Here is a 19684-nt window from a genome sequence, read left to right on the forward strand (position 1 = left end):
TTTGCAAGTTGGAGCTGTGGAAGTCCATCTGCTATGAGCAAAATTCCACAGAAAGCAAAATTCCACAGAAAGCAAAAATAGCAGAAAAGATAAGCATAATGGTGGGATGTGTATCAAAGGGTGTAACATTCTTCCTTTGATACTTCAGCTCCACCAAAGCCAACAATGTGGCCATCAGAGTTATAAATGTCTTGCCCAGGTTCATCCTCAGGTTTCTGAGCTCTTTTGCTGTAGGTTTGATTTCTACTTTCTCATCACGAAGTATTGTATTGTATTGGAGAATTGGTTCATTTTCAACAATACACCGGACTCTTCTTACAACCCTGAATTTTGGACTCTTTTTAAAAAAATGGGCAACCCTCAATTTTGGACTCTTCTTACAACCCTCAATTTTGGACTCTTCTTAAAAAAATTGGCAGCGAGTTACATATCCATTGCCTTTGTTTTAAAAGGGGTTCAAAAATTTTGGGACCTTTGTGAGAAACAAAATTATAAACTTGTAAATTTATGTAGTCTTCATCCTCTTCGATAAATCAAAAAAATATACACTTTTGAAGATTTGGTGAAATGTTGACCAAAATTATCATTTTACAAAAGTTGTTTAAATTGATAATTTTGGTATTATGCAATTTCAACCCTAAAACAATTTCTTATAGAAAAAAATATGTTTATTACTTTATTCCATAGTATATGATAGTTAATTCTCATAAAATATTAAATAAAGTACAAAAATTTTTTAAGGCGCTTCTACAACATTTATGAATTGTAAATGATGATTTAATAATACAACAAAAAAAATATTCACTGAATTTTAAATTTTTTTTGGCTTGGAAAGTGTATTTAGTTAACAATATTGGGGACTCCCACAAAATAACTTTTGATAAATATAAGTCAAATTACCAAATCCTAGGTTAAATAGAAAAAAGTAAACTATTTTCAATAATAAATTAATGAAGAAACACCATGAAATAATTTTTTTGATAAATACTAATGTTTGTACCAATATTTTCGATCTAAAGTAATAAGGAAGCATAAGAAAAAATATCCAATATGGATAAGAAAAAAGAAAACCAATTGGATTTTAAAAATAAAAGTTTTTCAATTATGCCACATCAAAAAAAGAAAAAAGATTTATGAATGGCTTCTCTTACTATATATTAAAGCCTCATTTGCTCATTGAAAGGTAACCTCAATTTCTACTATATCTTTTTATACTAAAATATTTTTTTCATTTTTAATTTTAGTTTTCAAAATAAAACAGAATTTTTGATCATCTATTATTTAGTTTCTATTTAATATTTGTCTTTAGACCACTTATTATATTTTGTGTTGGTCTTTAGACAGTCTATATTATTGGTTTTAGTTATTATTATTATTATTTTGATATTTTTTTAAATTGATTAAAATCCTTTAATTCTTAAAGCATTAAAAACTTCTTAATTATTTATTCTTTACAATTAAATACAATCGTCTTATTTTATTTTATTTTTGTAATTATTATTATTATTATTTTTTTTTTTCTATTTCCTTCAAAATAGAAAGTAGCATGGTCGCACAATTAAAAACATCCGGTGTTGGATTCTTTTCCATGAACCATCTAAAACAAATATTAAGGGGAACCAAAAAAAAGGTGAATTGTACTTTCTATTAACTCACATTTATAATAAAAATTAACATATAATAATACCACAGTTTTCATTAGTAAAGCAAATTTTATAATCTAGAGTAAAAATTGCTTACTCAAATAGTATAAATATTTTCCACAATTACTATATGCAACCCTATTAAATTTTTAGTCATTTATCAACGAACAAACAGCATATATGGAAGATTTAAATATCGATACAAGAAAAATTTTGTTTTGCTAGACAGGAAGTCTGGTTGGTTGTCTGAACAAACCAGGGTGCATTACCCTTGTCAATGTGTGGGGCAGCAATAGATGGACTAGTGTCTTATATAATCATTGAGAAACAGCGGTGAGAAAGCCAACAACTCACAAGGCCAAGATAAACCATCCAAGAGCAGAAGCAAAATCAAGGTAAGGAACCCAGAAGAGGGGCTAACTTTGGCCATAAGTCCAGCATAATTTGCATGGTGTTGGGGCGGCGGTGGTTGATCTGCTGTAACAAAAATTCCATACATAACAAAAACAGCACAAAAAGATTATCATTGTTGTTGGATGTGTATCAAAGACTGAAACATTCATCCCTGATATTTAAATTCCAACGAACACAAGAAAATGGCCTTTAGAGGCACAATAATCTTATTCAAGTCCATCTTCAACTAACTCGCTTGGAAATCTAAAAAAGAAAATGATTGGAAAAGTTAAGAAAACATTAGCTTTCAAATTGAAAAGAGCAAAATCAAGGCAAGACTTAGAGTGTTACTTTGGACATAATTCCGGCATAATCTACAAGTTGGGGCAGTTGAAGTCCATCCGCTATGAGCAAATTTCCATAGAAAACAAAACTAGCAGAAAGGATGCGGATAGTAGCGTGCAATGGCGGAACAAGCAAAATTTTCCAGGGGGGCACCTTTATAAAATACAAGTAGTTGTTTTCTAATTTTAGCTTTTTCGAGATACAAAATTATATACAAAATGCAATATTTTCATTGTATGTAGTCAAAATGATGAAAATATTCTTTTAAACTAAAGAAAATTAAAAAAATCTTTCTTTTTAAATTTTTTCTCAATTTTCTTTTGAAAAAAATATGTTGTCAATGGTTTAGTTAAATATGATTTGGTAATCATAATAGATGGATCACAAAAAAAATATATATATATATATATATATATATAACTTGAACATAACTTATACTCCTTGATAAAACAAATAAGCAAAGTAAAGTGAAAATTATAAAAATGAAAAAGAAAAAACTAATACAAAAATTGGAAGTAAAATAAAATAAGTGACAATTCAACATCTCTTTTTTTAAAACTAAATAAAATAGATAAATACTTTAATAAGCATATTTTTATTTAATTTGTTATTAAATAAATGCATGTATCAACTAATTATATTTGTAGTGAAATATTATATTAAAAGTAGGAATCGTATAAATGTTGTATGAATCAAATTATAGATAAACATTGAATTGAATAAACAATTTTGATTGAAGATAAGTTAGAGATGAAAAATAAAAATAGATAAGTGGGAAAAATATTCAGAAAATTGCAGAAAAATAAAATTCAAAATATGCCCATGGTATAGGGAGAGGGAGGTGGGCACGCACAATCGCTCATTTCGGGGTAAAATTATAAGAATATAAAAAAATTTAAAAGGGGAAGGGGGGCGCACGTGGTCACTATGTAGGGTCCGCTATGCTTCAGCCCCAGCAAAGCCAGCAATATGGCCATCGGAGTCAAAAGCGTCTTGCCAAGTTCATCCTCAAAGCGAGATGAAAAACGACTCATTAACTGGCCCGCATTCATCCTCAAAGCTAGAGCAAAACCACTTTTTACCTGGCAAATTTTCATCGTCGTTGATCGTTGAGAGAGAGGAATTTTTTTTTCTTTTTTTTTTTTTCCTATCCTTCAAAAATTAAGAATAGAGAGAAGACCAAGGATTGCTGATTAAAAGAGTAGGAAATTTCTTCGAACTTGGAGCCTAATGTATGCTTAGTGAATCACCATAGTTTGACTTAAAAAAAGGCACCATACTTTGAAATTTTTTATCCTTATTAAAATGCACAACGATGTTCTTTCTTTCTTCTTTTTATTTTTTTATTTTTTTATTTTTTTATTTTTTTTTCTGTTTTTACACTCAAAAATGAAATTTGTATGTAATCCAAAATTTATTATTTAAATAAAGATACAATATTGAAAATTACATGTTTGATTTAGTATCTAATAATTTTTAAAATAAGATTATATCATTTTAGTAGTAAATAGAACCACCAATTTTATTTTTTTAAATAAGATATCATGATATGTAATTTATGTTCTTAATTGCATTTGGTTTTTATTCATTTTAATATGAGAATTTCATTAATTTCACTACATCAACCCTTCTTATACATAATTTGATAACGAAACGTGACATAATTCAGTCCAAAAATGACACTAATGCAAACCCTGTGACGACTAAAATACCATGTAAGTTGCTCAAAACATGAGATTTTACTCATTTTAGAACTTTTTATTGGTAGAAAAAAAAATTTATATATATATATATATATATATATATACGTGGGTTTTCTGGTTGCTGAAATAATGTATGGGCTTTTCACCGAAAGGAAATCATATACGGGCTGAATTGGTTAATTCATAATTGCCGGATCCAAAATAAAGTTCGGTTTACAGGCTTAGTATCAGAAAATGAATGGGCCCAAGTACGAGGCCTCTGAGACAACTAGGCCAGATGGAGCTAAAAACCATCAGCTGCATTAATTACCTTTAAGGTGTAAAATAAAAATAAAAAACAAAATAAAATAAAATGCCTGAACTAACATCTGAATGAATGAGAAATTCCCTCTATTACCATCAGCGAATCCACTGCAGCCTCGTGTCATTAGCCTTCCCGCCAATATATCCTTTCCAAATTTACCAATTATGCCACTGCTCTGCACATTTCAAATTAAGTCTGCAAATTTCGCTGATGCGGATTCGACAGTCGCGTTAAGAAAAAAAAAAAAAAAAAAAAAAAAAGGTTACCCTCCCACGCCAATCTCCAATCATCTCTCCGACCATTCTACGGTCACCATCAACTCCTGAATTTCTATCAACAATGTCGCGGTGAAAGGGTCCGTGGTTGATAATCTTAGGTATGCACAGCTTCTTCAACCGCTGTTTCTGGTTTCAGAGCAAGACTATGAAAGATCTAGCCTAGTCTAGGTCAAATTCAAACCATCAAATGCAGTTATTGGCTGCTTAATTATTTATTATTATTATTATTATTATTCGATGAAGCAATTGCGCCGTGCTGTGATCCAAAGGTTGCTCTGTTATGTCCTCGTTGCACAAATATGTAAATTTCATAGATTTAAAGGACCAAACAAATCGAAACCCCTGATTTGATCGAGTTCTAATCAATTTTTCTACCCTAATATCCTGCCCTGAAAGATTCGATGAACCGAGATACAGAGCAACTTGAAGAAGTTTAAGATCAATAACACCGTGACTGCCCTTTGGATCATGGAATCGGTGACATTCTTGAGGGATCAAAGCCTAGAGCACAAAGTGCTATCAGCATCTTCGTTTTTGGATTTTGGTAACGACATCGAAGTGAATACCGTAGCACATTTTCATTTCTCTGCTTGTTAGGTCTAGGAGATTCTGGATTGCCTTTTCTGCATCCCATTTTTGCTGTTTTACTGGAGATTATTGTTTAATTCATCACTGTGAATATATGCATGCTTTGGTGTAGTAATTCTTAGTTCTCTGCTGTTTCTTGAATGGAGTTTGTTTCTTTTTGATGTGTTTTTTTTTTTACATTTGCAATCTCTTTTGTCATTCCTATTGATTTTAGTAAACAGAAGATTTGTTAAGAAAATTTGAACGAATATATACCTTATAATTATAAACGTGCTTTTTATTGGCTGGTGTTTTTTGGCCATTGGTGATGAACAATTTATCTATTTTCAGGGACTTTAGTAATAAATTTTTGTTTTCATGCCCCAAATATTGGGTTAAAAAAGCAAGAGACAAACATGTGAAATAAGAGAGCTTAATAATTGTATAGATTGGAACTAATGTAAAAAAAAAAATCATAAACTTCATTTGAAATAGCTCGTCACGTCTTAAACTGAAAACCAAAAAACATAAAAGTCAAAAACAAAAAAACTGAAAAAATATGGAAAATATTGATAAAGTCCAATCTTTATTGGTCGACAAGTTCACCTCAGCCACGAGCGCATCCTAAGTATCTCCATTGTTATTGGCCTCATTACCTGGAAGCATCATAAACACACTAATGAGTTTATCACTTGGAATAACTCGTACAGAAGCGCGAGCCAATGCACATCTTACTTATACAATCACATACACAAATGCACATTCAAAATGTATTAGTTGGAAGCTTATGCTCTCAATAAAACTTACTACGTATCATATGCCAAACATAGTTGTTAAGATGTGCATCATAACATGTGTCGTTAATGTTGTGAAAAATATATATAATGTAAAGTAATGTACTATACTACGCTATATATACATATATACATATATACATATACATATATGTATGTGTGTGCGTGTGGATGTTTCATATATGGTTATAGGTGATCATTGTATTCTAAAAATATAATGTCCTAGTTTCTATATGACATACAATAGCTTAAATATAGATAAAAACACCAATCATTAAATTAAGCTGTGAATATTTTTATAACATGAAAGTCATAAAATTTTTATAAACAACTATATCTTCATTTTTCAGTCGTTAATTTCATTTTTAATGGTATCATAATCTTCAATTTTTAATGTTAAGATAATTTAACTCCCTAATTTACATACAAAGCCAAATATATATATATATTTATATATATATATATATATATGTTTTTTTTTACTAAACTAGTATGTTCTACAAAGAGAATACATTGTTTTCATAATTTATTTATTTATTTATTATTATTGTTATTATTTTTTGTGTATATTGCATATCATTAAGAAAGGTGTCATGTTCCGCACAATACGTTGTAATTTTCAATAAAAGTAAGATACAAACATTCTCAATCTGTAATTATCATACCTTATGTATCATATATAGTGTTTGTCATATGAGCTAACAGCTATTATGCCAAGTCATAACTTCACATATCATATACATGGCTAAACAAATAATTCTTAACTTATCAAGTTAGCATATTGGAGGTTAGATGCTCCTCAAGAACAATTTACATGCATATACCATTGTGAGACACTGACACATAGCCATAAATGGGGAATCAAATACAATTAGTCTTGCATCTTATCAATCATGCAAGCTGAAGAGGCGCTAGATGGCCAAAAGGGTAAAGAGTCATATACCCATCCCATTGTAGCATGCACCGTTAGTAAGGCCTCTTACATAAAATAAACCTTGTATATTCAAGGTTAATACTTAATGCATAGATGAACACTTTTCACAAATAGACTTCATAACTTATTGTATCATAAACCTCCATAATTATCTACTAATTGGTGCTACTTAGCCACGTATACTTATCATAATTAATATATAGGTTGTTTTTTTTTTTTTGGGCAAATTCATGCTAGTCATGACATGTCTTCATGCATAATTTTGCATCATGATCCAAAACAGCCACAAAGAATACTATTCACATTGAGCCAGGAACATAAAGTATAGACAATAAAAGAGAGACAGGGGAGAAGAAACAAGAGAAGAAACAAAGGAAAGGGGTGTATAACTTTGAAATCAATATACTATAATTAGAAGGATCATACAGGCTCTACGGATCTTTCAATTTATTCATTATACAAAATGCATGCCCAGACGTACTAGACAGAAACTTACCAAAATAGAAAAACACATTAGGTCTGAGAAGCTTAAAATAGATTGAGAAAAATGTCCACAATAAGACATTGGAGAAGTCTAATAATAACATATCCCAAGGAGGTGTTTAGAAGTTTTACCAATATATGGATATTCATAATATGTCACCATATTTCCAATTGTCAGCAATTCCCAAAACAGAGCAAGAAATAATTTAAAGGAAACAGAGTCACTTGAGTTTTGTTCAAAAGCCAGTGGATCAACTTTCTACAGAAATCAAACCCCCAATATTATCATTTCCAGCATCAAAATATATCACAAAAACTTTACTTATCAACATTCTTACCCAGGAAAATGGGTTTGATCTGGCTCCAACGTTGAATAACAAATTCCCCAGCTAAACGTGCGATTGGCCAGACTGCTTCAGAAACAACCTTCACAAGGCAAGCAATCCAGAGGAGTAAGACAAACCATCCAAGATGAGGAACAACGATCAGTAGCAGCATAATTAAGGCAAGACTTCCAGAATAGAATTTTACTTTGGACATGATTTCAGCATGATCTACAAGTTGGACTAGTTGAAGTCCATCTGCTGTAAGCAAAATTCCATAGAAAACAAAAATAGCAGAAAAGATGAGCATAGTAGTCGGATGTGTATCAAAGGGTGTAACATTATTCCCTTGGCCCTTTATGTCCAGCAAAGCCAACAATATGGCCATCAGAGTTACAAAAGTCTTATCCAAGTTCATCCTCAAGTTTTTAAGCTCGCACTAGGTTTTGTTTCTACTTGCGCAACACAAAGTGTAATGTATTTGCTTTCTTTCTAGTTAATTGGCGTTTCTTAAAGTCAAATTAGATATTTTTTGGATTAATTAGAGTCAAATAGTCTTGAAATGGTTTCTGCATCCTGAGAATGTCAGCCAAATTAGTGGCAAGTCCTTTCTTACGGATTAGTGTTGCTTCTTGCAATAATTTTTTAATCTGAGAGTCCTAAAAGTTACTTTCCAATGAATAGTATGTTCTCAATCACAAGAGATTAGTCAAATAAGGGCGAGGATCTGTTCGAGATCAGTTCGCGAATCCCGAGATCATTAGTCAAATTAGTGGCAAGGTTCTGTTTGAGATTGGTAGCTTCTTGCTGTAGTTTCTGAATCCTGAGAACATTATTCAAATTAGTGGCATGGTTTTGTTTGAGATTAGGCCGCTTTCTTGCAATACTTTCTAAATCCTGCGAACATTAGTCAAAAAATATTTCACTTCCCCAAGGATCCCTGCCTGGAATTGTTAACGCATGTAAAACCTATTGCATCCTCCATGCGCGACCTGATGATTAAAATTGTTAACAAATTTTTAAAAATTTGTAATGACATTTTGAAACAATTCTACAATATTTCTTCTTCTTCTTCTTCTTCTTTTTTTTTTTTTGGGGAACTTTTTTCTATCCAAAAGTAAGTGACAAAATTTTCCATCACATCATTAAAATTAATTTGTTTTGACCTTTTTGTATCAAAATAGATATTAATTTATTATTTATTTTAAATAACAATGATTTAAATAGAAAAAATTAATAAAATGACATGTCTTTAGTATATGTTACTATAAATATAAAATGGTAAAATACCGATTTAATATTTATTTTGATACATAAGATTTAGTAAAAAAATAATTTTTTAACCAAATTTTAATTTTACAGGTGCCAAGGGTCAAATTTTCAAATTTTAGAGAGCTAAGTATTGATTTTCAAATGTTAAAGCTTTAAATATATTTTTATCGAATCTCATCAACGGCCTTGCAAGACATTTCTTTGTTGGGACCCACGATGTCACGCGTTAAAGCAAAAGAATTTGCCTTACCACTTTTATTGTATTTTTTGTTTATTTTAGTTTTTCTGATGGAAGATCCTGTAGTATGTATGAGTCGTAGTGCGACTCGAAAGGCAGTGGAAGTTGCATTTTGCCTTGCTAAAGCAACATACAAGATACAAACCAAAAGCAAGATGCATTTTGTTTAAGATGTTGCTTATAGTATTTTTTATTGTTTTTTCTTCATGTTGAGGAACTGACTCGCCACGTTTGTACACGTGGCATTATCTTTTAATTTTTCTTCCAATTTTATCTAATTTATTTGTGTCTTTCGATTTCCTAAAAACGCGTACACTTGTTAATTAACTGTTGAATAAGCTATTGCATACTCAATGTGGGACCATAGAATTGAAAGTCAATATGCCATTCACAACCACGGTTTGATTCTGTGAGAAAATTTGAGTGCTATATAATTTGGTGTGAAGACCGTTATCATATCACATTATCTCAGTGTTTCGATGGTATTTTTTTCATTTTACGAATAATAATATCAATTTTTATTTAATATCAATTTTTATTTCTTTTTCTTTTTTTTGCCTTTTTCCCTTTTGAGTAAAACGTAGAAATTTATTAGTTAAGATTCAAAGTTACAAATGAAGGACATTACTTAGCCAAGGGGGGCCAACCAAGATTCATAATCAGATAAAGCAATTGCGTAGTTAGCTAGACTATGTGCTACAGACTTAGTTTCGTTATAATTGAACAAACACACCAGATTTCCAAGAGTAAAAAGCAAAGCTTTAATTTCTTACACTAAAAAACAAGATGGATTCAAATGATCTTCAATATTTTTAGAGTTTACCAAAATAACGCAGTAAGGCAGGCAGTCACGAGTTCGCCATAGTTGAAACCTGCTTCCATACATAAAATTAAAGCCTCTCGAATGGCAGGAAACTCGGCATAATATCAATTTTTATTTCTTTATGTGCTTAATATATTAGTATCATTTACTTTTATTAAGATTTTCATTTTTCATTTGTTTGTTTTCTAATTTATTATTGCATTTTATCTATTAATTTTAATTTTAATTTTTATTTGATTATATAATATATTAAGTAAACATATTTAGCTTTTGAGTGTTCCCTATTTTGTTAGCTGTATATGTTTCTTAACATGATTACGTGCTCTTATCAATTATTATTCTGAGGATGGTACTTATTTCAAGAAATAATAAAAAATGGAAAATTCAAATATTGAAGGTATTGCGAGTATTGTAAATTACTATTAACATTTGTTTTATTTATAAATATTACATATATTAAAATTATAACAATAAAAAAATGTATAAGATATTAGTTTAAAGAATACAAACTCATGAATTAAATATGAAAAGTATTTCAGATCCATGTATAAGTTCAAAATTTCTAAAAATATACACATTAATTACTTATTTACTGAATTGTAAATGATGATTTAATAATATAACCAAAAAATATATTTACTGAATTTTAAAATTTTTTTGTTTAGAAAGTGTATTTATTTAACAATATTGGGGACTCCCACAAAATACCTATTGATAAATAATTTAAGTTAAATTACCAAATACTAGGTTAATTAGAAAAAGTAAACTATTGTCAATAATAAATTAAGAAAGAGGCACCATGAAATAATTTTTTTGATAAATACTTCCTAAAACAAATATTAATCATAATAGGGGGAAAAAAGTGAATTGTACTTTCCATTTAGTTCACATTTATAATACAAATCAACATATAATAATACCATAGTTTTCATTAATAAAGCAAATTTTATAATCTAGACTGAAAATTGTTTACTCAAATAATGAAAATATTCTTTAAACTGAAAAAAATTAAATAAAATCTTTCTTTGTAAATTTTTTCTCAATTTTTTTTTTTTAAAAAAATTTGTTTCAATGGTTTAGTTAAATATGATTTGGTAATTATAATACATTGATCACAAATTTATTTATACATACATACATATATATATATATATATATATATATATATATATATATATAGCTTAAACACGAATCATACACCTTGAAAAAATAAATAAGCAAAGTAAACTGAAAATTATAAAAAAAAAAGAAAAAAGAAAAAACTAATACAAAAATTGGAAGTAAAACAAAATAACTGACAATTTAACATCTCTTTAGTTAAAACAAAATAAAATAGATAAATACTTTAATAAGCATATTTTTATTTAAAGTGTTATTAATTAAATGCATGTATTAACTAACTATAATTGCAATGAAATATTATATTAAAAATAGCAATCATATAAGTGTTGTATGAATCAAATTATAGATAAACATTGAATTAAATAAACAATTTTGATTCAAGATAAGTTAGAGATGAAAATAAAAATAGATAAGTGTTAAAAATATTTAGAAAATTGTTAAAAAAATAAAATTCAAAATGTGCCCTTAGGATAGAGAGAGGGAGGGGGGCACGAGAACAGAGAAGAAGAAAAAGAAAAAGTATTTTCTGGCATATCAAAAAAGAGGAATATGGGCAGATCTAATAAAAAAATAAATAAACTGAAACATGAAGAAGAAGAAGCAGACAAACAATGAGAAGAGAAAGAAGAAGGCAAACTCACATATTCAGAGCTTGATCTGGGCAGAGGCACGCTTGATCTGGGCAGAGGCACTCGAGAGACACCAGCAACGCCTTCGATCAGCTCCGGACAGAAATTTGACCCAGGGGGAAGGACGGGTCAGCTTAATCCTCCTCTCGGGGGATTATTTTACTGTAGCGGCTAACTTATCCGCTTCTTCGTTTGTTCCTTTCAAACACCGGATTGGGACACAATCCTGTCCAATCCGGTGAAACAAACAGGCCTTAGGGGTAAAATTATAACCATATAAATAAATATAAAAAAATTAAAAGGCAAAAAAATTTGGGCTCGTGGTCACTATGTAGGTCGGCCAATCGTGGGATATGTATCCAAGGATGTAGCATTCTTTCCTTGACAAGCCACCTGTCGGAGTCAAAAATGTCTTGCCCAAGTTCATCCTCAAAGCGAGATCAAAACGACTCATTACCTGGCCCGTATTCATTCTCAAAGCGAGAACAAAACGACTTTTTACGTGGCACAGATTCATCGTCGTTGATCGTTGGGAGAGAGGAACAATTTTTTTTTTATTTTTTATTTTTCTTCAAACATTAAAAATAGAGAGAAAACCAAGGATTGCTGATTAAAAGAGTAGGAAGTTTCGAAAAAACTTTCAATCCTAATATATGGTTAGTGGATCACCATAGTTTGACTAAAAAAAAGGCACCGTACTTTGAAATTTTTAGTCCTTATAAAAATGCACAACGATATTTTTATTTTTTTGTTTTTTTTTTAACACACAAAAATAAAATTTTTATGTAATCCAAAATTTCTTATTTAAATAAAGATACAACATTGAAAATTAACATATTTGATTTAGTATCTAATAATTTTTAAAATAAGATTATATCATCTTAGTAAGAATCATCCATTTCATTTATTTAGATAAGATATCACAATATGTAATTTATGCCCTTAATTACATTTGGTTTTTATTTATTTTTATATGAGAATCTCATTCATTTTCAGTAACTAATATTTCACTACATTAACCTTTGTTATACATAATTTGACAATGAAAGGTGACATAATTCAGTCCAAAAATGACATTAATTCAAACCCTGTGAAGATAAAAATACCATGTAAGTTGCTCAGAACATGAGATTTTAGAACTTTTTATTGGTAGAAAACAAATAAAAATATCATATATATATATATATATATGGGTTTTCTGGCAGCTGAAACAACATATGGGCTTTTCATCAAAAGGATCATATATGCGCTGAATTGGATCATGAAAATTTTCTGGATCCAAATTAAAGTTCAGTTTACAGGCTTAGTATAAGATTATGAATGGGCCCAACTACGAGCCCTCTGAGACAACAAGACCAAGCGGGGCTAAAAAACTATCAGCTGCATTAATTACCTTTAAGGTGAAAAATAAAAATAAAAAACAAAACAAAATAAAATGCCTGATCTAATATCTGAATGAGAAATTCCCACTATTACCATCAACGAGTCCAATGCAACCTCGTGTCACAAACCTTCCCGCCAATATATCCTATTCAAATTTACCAATTATGCCACTGCTGTGCACACTTCAAATTTACCCTGCAAATTTCGCCGATGCGGACTCGACATTCGCGTAAAAAAAAAGCTTACCCTCCCACGCCAATCTCCAATCGTCTCTCCGACCATTTTACGCCAGCTATCAACTCCTGAATTTCTATCAACAATGGCACGGTGAATGGGTCCGTCGTTGATAATCTTAGGTATGTACAGATTCTTCAACCGCTATTTTCTGGTTTCGGAGCAAAACTATTAAAGATCTAGCCTAGTTTAGGTCAAAATCAAACCATCAGATGCAGTTATTGGCTGCTTAATTATTTATTATTATAATTATTATTTCGATGAAGCAAATGCGCCGTGCTGTGATCCAAAGGTTGCTCTGTTATTCCTCGTTGCACAAATATGTAATTTTCATAGATTTGAAGGACCAAACAAATCGAAACGCCTATTGATCGAGTTCTAATCAATTTTTCTACACTTATATCCTGCCCTGAAAGATTCGATGAATGGGTAATTTGGTTGATTTTGAACATCCAACGGAGTTACAGAGCAACTTGAAGAAGTTTACGATCAATGACGCACTGACTGGCCTTTTGGTTCACGGAATCGGTGACATTCTTGAGGGATCAAAGCATAGAGCACAAAGGACTATTAGCATCTTCGTTTTTGGATTTTGGTAACGACGACGAAGAGAATACCGTAGCACATTTTCATTTCTCTGCTTTTTAGGTCTTGGAGATTTTGGATTGCCTTTTCTGCATCTGATTTTTGTTGTTTTACTGGAGATTATTGTTTAATTCATCACTGTGAATATATGCATGCTTTGGTGTAGTAATTCTTAGTTCCCTACTGTTTATTGAATGGAGTTTGTTGCTTTTTGATGTGCTTGTTTTTCTACATCTGCAATCTTTTTTGTCATTTCGATTGATTTTAGTAAACAGAAGATTTGTTAAGAAAATTTGAATGAATATATATAACCTTATAATTATAAACGTGCTTTTTATTGGTTGGTGCTTTTTCCATCGTTATGAACAATTTATCTATTCTTGAGGGACTTTAGTAACAAATTTTGGTTTTCATGCCCCGAATATTGGGTAAAAAAGCAAGAGACAAACATGAGAAATAAGAGACTTGATACTTGTATTACCAGAGATTGAAAATTAAAGTAAAGAAGGATCATAAACTTTATTTGAAATAGTTTATCCCTTTTATAAAATAGCTTATCACGTCTTAAACTGCACCAAAAAAACAAAAAAAAATGTCGGGAAAAGAAAAAAACTGAAAAGATATTGAAAATATTGATAAAGTCCAGTCTTCACCTCGGCAACGAGCATACTAAGCATCTCCATTATTATCAGCCTCATTACCTGGAAGCATCCATCATAAACAAACTAATGACTTTATCACTTATGATAACTCGTACAGAAGAGCTAGCCAATTCGCATCTTACTTGTACAATCACATAACCAAATGCGCATTCAAAATGTACTAGTTGGAAACTTATATTCTCAATAAAACTTACTTACGTATCATATGCCAAGCATAGTTGTTAGAATGCGCATCATAACATGTATTGTTAATTTTGTGAAAAATATATACAGTGTATTGTAATGTATTATAATATGCTATATATATCTGTGTATGTGTGTGCATGTGGATGTGAAAAATATATACAGTGTATTGTAATGTATTATAATATGCTATATATATCTGTGTATGTGTGTGCATGTGGATCGATGTTTCATATATAATTATGTGTTTATGTTATTCAAAAAATATATTGTCTTAGTCCCTGTTTTATATACAATATTTTAAATATGGATAAAAACATTAATCATTAAGTTATACTGTGAATATTTTTATAATATGAAAGTCATAAACTTTCATAAACAACTAGATTTTTATTTTTCAATCATTAATTTCATTTCTAAAAGTATCATAATCTTTAATTTTTAATGGTAAAAAAAATTTAACTCCCTAATTTACACACAACACCGTATTTTTTTTTTCACTAAACTAGTATATTTTACACATAAAATACATTGTTTTGATATATATTTATTATTATTATTATTATTATTTATTTTGTGTGTATATTGTATATCATTACGGAAGGTATCACGTGTCGAACAATACATTGCAATTTTCAATAAAAGGTAAAATATACATATTTTCAGTCTGTAATGATTATGTCTTATGTAGCATATATATTGTGTGTCATGTGAACTAACAGCTATCATGCCAAGTCATAACTTTACATATCATATATATGGTTAAACAAATAATTCTTGACTTATCAAGTTAGAATATTGGAGGGTAGATGCTCCTCAGGAACAATATATATGCATCTACCATTGTCTACCATTGTGAGACACTAACACAGAGCCATAAATGGGGAATCAATTACAATTAGTCTTGCATCTTATCGATCATGCAAGCTGAATGGGCGCTAGATGGCCAAAAGGGTAAAAGAGTCATATACCCATCGCATTGTAGTATGCACCGTTAGTGAGGCTTCCTACATAAAATCAACCCTGTATGTTCAATGTTAATACTTAATGCATAGACGAACACTTGTCACAAATAGACTTCATGAGTTATTGATCATAAACCTCCATAATTATCTTCTAATTGGTGCTACTTAGCCACGCAGACTTATCTTAATTAATATATATGTTTATTTATTTATTTAATTTTTTTTGGGGGGAAATTCATGACTCTTCATGCTAGTCATGACATTTCTTCATGCCTACTTTTGCATCATGATCCAAAACAGCCACACAGAATAATATTCACATTGAGGCAGAAACATAAAGGATAGACAATGAAAGAGAGAGAAAGGGGTATATAACTTAGAAATCAATATACTATAATTAGAAGGATCATATACGCTCTATGGATCTTCCAATTCATTCATGGTATACAAAATTCATGACCAAACGTACCAGACAGAAACTTACCAAAATAGAAAAACATGCTAGGCTGCGAATCTTACACTAGTTTGAGAAAAATGTCCACATGGAAACAGTGGAAAAGTCTAATAATAATATATCCCAAGGAGGCGTCTAGAAGTCTTACCAATATATGGATATTCATAATGTATCACCATATTTCTAATTATTAGCAATTACCAAAATAGAGCGAGAAATAATTTAAAGGAAACAGAGTCACTTGAGTTTTGTTCAAAAGCCAGTGGATCAACTTTCTACAGAAATCAAACCCCCAATATTATCATTTCCAGCATCAAAATATATCACAAAAACTTTACTAATCAACATTCTCACCCAGGAAAACGGTTTTGATCTGGCTCCAACGTTGGATAACAAATTCCCCTGCAAAACGTGCAATTGGCCAGACGGCTTCAAAAAGAACCTTAACAAGGCAAGCAATCCAGAGGACTAAGACAAACCATCCAAGATGAGGAACAACAATCAGTAACAGCATAATCAAGGCAAGACTTCCAGAATAGAATTTTACTTTGGACATAATTCCAGCTGGATCTACAAGTTGGACTTGTTGAAATCCATCTGCCATGAGCAAAATTCCATAGAAAACAAAAATAGTAGAAAAGATGAGCATAGTAGTGGGATGTGTATCAAAGGGTATAACATTCCTCCCTTGATACTTTATCTCAAGCAAAGCCAACAATGTGGCCATCAGATTTACAGAAGTGTTATCCAAGTTCATCCTCAAGTTCTTAAGCTCTTTTGCACTAGGTTTTGTTTCTACATCCTAAACACAAACTGCAATGTATTTGCTTGCTTTCTAGTTAATTAGGGTTTCTTAGTTCTAGGAACATTAGTCAAATTATAAAGTTTTTGCATTAATTAGGGTCGCTTTCTTGCAATAGTTTCTGAATCCTGAGAATATTAATCAAATTAGTGGCAAGTTTTTTATTTAGGATGAGGGTCGCTTCTTGCAGTAATTTCTGAATCCTAAAAGTTTTCGCTCTAGGATGACTAGGTCGCTTTCTTGCAATAGTTTCTGAATCCTGAGAACATTAATCAAATTAGTGGCGAGTTTCTGTTAGAGGATTAGGTTCGCTTTCTTGCAATACTTTCTCAATCCTGCGAACATTAGTCAAAAAATCTCTGACTTCCCCAATTTCATCAAAAAATCTTTCACTTCCCCCACGGATCACTGCCCGGAATTGTTAAGCCCTGTAAGACCTATTGCATCCTCCGTGCGGGACCCGATGATTAAAATTGTTAACAAATTTTTAAAAATTTGCAATGACATTTAGAAACAATTTTACGAGTTTTTTTTTTTTTTTTTTTTTTTTTTTTTACTTTTTTCAATCCAAAAGTAATTGACAAAATTTTCCGTTACATTTAAATTTTTTTTAACCTTTTTGTATCAAAATAGATATTAATATATTATTTATTTTAAATAACAATTATTTAAATAGAAAAAATAATAAATGACATGTCTTTAATATATGTTACTATATAAATAAAAGGTAAAATAATGATTTAATATTTATTTTTATACATAAAACTTAAGAATAATAAACATTTTTAGGAGTCAATAGTTAAAAAAATAATTTTTAACCAAATTTTAATTTTAGAGGTGCAAAGTGTCAAATTTTCAAAATTTGAAGAGCTAGTAATGATTTTAAAATTTTAAAATTTTAAATATATTTTTATCGAATCTCATCTCAAAAGTTGGTGACTGTATCGAAACAATTTGGTAGACTTTCTTTGACACCGCAACCATTATACGCCGTCACTTTGTGCGTCACTTTCGTGACGACCCTTACCTTTCTAGAAAGAACCAGATTTGAAACCAATCAGGGGAGCATTCACACCATTGAAGAGCAAAATCATATTTTACCCTGTGGATGTAACAATCATGTTTTATTTATAAGATAAAAAAAAAAAAAAAAAAAATTCATGTGGTTCAATATTGGGACCCACGATGTCACGCGTTCAAGCAGAGGAATTTGCCTTGCCACTTTAATTGTATTTTATTTTATTTTATTTTTTATTTTTGTTTTTCTGATGGAAGATCTTTGAACCGTACATTGATCAAAATGTCACATCCATTCGCCCAGTGGAATATGGCCACAGACCTTTGACGCCTCTGGCTCAAAACTTGACATGAAAAACTAACCAAAAAATAAAATAAAAAATGCAACCGACCATCTCCTACTACCTTCTCACTTGTCATACGTTCAATTTTTTTTAATTTTTTTTTTAATATCTTAATACCTTTGAATTTTGTTTCGGGATTGGTTAACTATCATGAGTTTCGTTTATCTATTTTTTCATGTATATTGCAGAGACTGATACTCTTGAATCCAACAATTAACCAATATGTATCCAATTCATGAGTCTCTATTCCCTACAGATATCAAATGTCAAAATGTACAGTTAACATATGTATTTACATATGTCTTTTCTTACATGCATGCCTTGTTCTTCATTCCTCCATATTTTAACAGTAACAGATTGAACGGCACATCAAGTGTGAATGACAATCGTAAAATACATAGAGTATAAAACGTATGGTAGATATATAGATATGGTGGTAGGTACCCAAAAAAAAAAAAAAAAAAAAGTGTTGACAGATAGAAAAATGGTTGCTGAAAAAAAAAATGGTGTACATAGTATATATGATAGTATTGTAGAAGATAACATATGGTAGAAAATAAAGTGAGATAAAGATTTCAAAATTCATCACTTAACACTCCAACATTTAATATATATTAGAAAATTAACTAAATTGGCTTATGAAAGATCCTTTTTTTTTTTTTTTTCCTTATGATGAATGAAATATTTGATATTTATATTTGTTTACACTTAGTAATATATGTATTCTTTTAGTTTATTGTTGTGACACTCAACGATTAAAGATAAAATAATAATTTAATATAATATTTGAAATTTTTATTGGTCTGTATTTTATATGTTTTACTTTACTTCATTTTAATACACAATGAAAAAAGGACAAGAATATTAATTTTATATTTAATGCCACCCTTATGAGGGTAAAAGGGATGTTAAAAGTCAGAAAATTAAAATTTTTTATTTTATTAGTACTATAAAAGTTACTAGGTGCATTATAATTTTAATAATTTTTTAATATTACAATAATACCTATTTATAAGATATCATAAATAATCTTAGAGCCATGGTTTAAAATATTTGAAATTTTCATTTTTAAGAGGTTGAAATAAAATTTAGATTACAAATGAAAATTGATAGAATTTTTATAATATCCATTAAAATTTATGAAATTTCACCAAATTTTCCATAGAAATTTCTGCAGAAATATCCACATCAAATCCTTAACAAT

The sequence above is a fragment of the Ziziphus jujuba genome, chromosome 12 (genome assembly GCF_031755915.1).
Source record: "Ziziphus jujuba cultivar Dongzao chromosome 12, ASM3175591v1".
NCBI classification, from domain to species: domain Eukaryota; kingdom Viridiplantae; phylum Streptophyta; class Magnoliopsida; order Rosales; family Rhamnaceae; genus Ziziphus; species Ziziphus jujuba.